Here is a 2,361-nt window from a genome sequence, read left to right on the forward strand (position 1 = left end):
TCCCAGCCAGGCCTGGCTCAGCAGCGCTGGTGTAACTCGGGGTTTGCCGCTCGGGGTGCGTCCGAGAGAACACGACTGCAGGACGTGTGGAAATTCCTTGTTACAAGTAAGGAGCCGGGGAGATGGCGCTAAGCACTGTCTCCCACGGGGTTAAGTGCAGGAAGCATATTCGGGGCATTAGGGGCCGGGCAGGGAGCTTGCACAATCCCTGGATTTCAATCGAGGACGCCTCGTGCACCAACATGCTGGGGCACACACTGTAGGTTCCCAAAATGGTAGAAAGCTCCACCTGCAGCAGGAGCTCCTGGCATTATAACGAGCTAGAGGTAACTTCAAGATAACTCAGGGGGCGTTGTGCCCGGCTCAGACCGGCTCCCGGAAGGGGCTCTCAGGTGAGACACCTAGTCGCGCTTCTCCGTGGCCGGAGCTGTGGGTTCTGCAAAACCAAACACGTTACTTCCCTGCCCTTCCCCTCCTCCCTTCTGCTGAGGGTTTTCAGCCCTCTGATTTGAGCCACCTCCCGATGTGCCTGAGCTACCAGCGAGGGCTTGCCAGGCTGTGGGTGGGAGCTCAGAGGAGGCTGCCCTGACCCAGGGGAGGAGTCTTGGCTGTGCTCAGGGAGCCTGGTGGATGGAGCTCAGCATGGGTACAGTGACAGCCAAATGCATCTGCGCTCTTTTCTGTAACATCGCCCAAGAGTCTAAAAAGCTTTTTTTTTTTTCTTTTTCCACATAAGAATCTGATCGCCCCAACAGACTGCTTTTGCCTGGTAGGACTGCAGGAGATCCATTCTTTTTGGAGTTCACCAAAACTTTTTGGAGTCAGACCCTGAGCCCCCAAACCCCAAGAAGACTGAGTGGAGCCCCAGGGGGAGCTGGGGGCTCTGGGACCAGCTTCCATCAGCCCTTTCTAGGACCTGGGTCACAGAGGAGCCAAGTCACCCCCAGGGCCCTTCTCAGCATCCGTAACTGACCCCCCTTGGGCTTTGCCCCCGTTCGGAAAGAGCATTCACACCGCAGAGCCGTGGGAAGCTGAAGAGGTGATGGAAGGGTGCAGAAAGTGGGGAGGGCTGCCTCCCCTCACTCCAGGCTTCCCACACTCACCTCCTCTGGGAAGCCTTCCCAGATACCCCTATATGCTCCAGCTTTTTCTGGGACAATCCATGGAGACTCCCTCCCCGCCACCAATAGCTACGCTGCCCCCTCTGCTCAGTCTGGGGCTCGGGACCCTGCTTTTCCTGGTGGCTCCGAGGTCTGACCACTCGGGCACAGGAATGAGGAACACAGGTCTTCTTATGTGGAGTTTCAGCCCAGCTAGGAGGGGGGCCTTGGACATCAGTAACAATGGAAACAGGACCATTGTTTGAATCAAGCTGTTGTTTACCAGGCTCTATGCTAAAGCGTTTTATGCACATTCTCCTACTTAATCCTCATACAACCTTGCAAAACTACATTATTATTATTATTTTATAGATGAGGACCCTGAGATACACGGACGTGAACTTGCCTGAGGTCACACAGCACATGACGGAGCCAGACTTTGAGCCCCAAGGTGCCACCTGTCAGAGCCATCATCCATGTATGTGGCTCAGGGCTGGCTCCCTGGGGAAGGGGGCTTTTCAGTGGATTGGAGTTTTGAGGGTGAGAATTCCAGGAACAAAGCTGTGGGAGTGGGGAAGTGCCGGAGGCTCCTAGGGAACCACGGGGTGTGTGGGCCGGGAGAGGAGAGCGTGGGTGTGGACCCACCAAGCAGTTCTTGGGTTTGGGGCAGAATTATGGCCCCTGAAGATGTCCATGTCCTAACACAACCTGCGAATTTGTTAACGTCCATGTGAAAAGGGACTTAGCCAATGTGGTCAAGTTAAGGACCTCAGGATGGGAGCTTATCCTGGATTATCCGGGGGTCCCAATGTGGTCACAAGAGAGGCAGGAAGGCCCGCGTGAGGGGAGATGTGGCCACGGACACAGAGTCAGGCAGAGATCGGAAGACGGCAGAGAGGCCCCGAGCGCAGGCCCCCGGGGGGCTTCTGGAAGCTGGGAAATGTAAGGCAACAGTCCTCCTCTAGGGCCTCGGGAGTGATGCAGCCCTGCTCACCTTGACTTTAGCCCAGTGAGACCCGTTTTGGATTTCTGGCCTCCAGAGCTGGAAGAGAAGAAACGTGTGCTCCTTAAGTTACTCAGTTTGTGGCTGTTACGGCAGCCAGGGGATCAGCCACGGGGACAGCCACGGGGCTGCGGACCACGCACAGCGCGTGGCACCTGGCCTTTCAGCAACGGCCTCCCGTTTGCATTTTAGAAAGCTGAATTCGATCCCACAAATCCTTACGGAGCACCTTCCATGTAGCGGGCAGTGTGAGGGGCC

The sequence above is a fragment of the Leptonychotes weddellii genome, chromosome 9, assembly GCF_054177405.1.
Source record: "Leptonychotes weddellii isolate Sample4059 chromosome 9, ASM5417740v2, whole genome shotgun sequence".
NCBI lineage: Eukaryota > Metazoa > Chordata > Mammalia > Carnivora > Phocidae > Leptonychotes > Leptonychotes weddellii.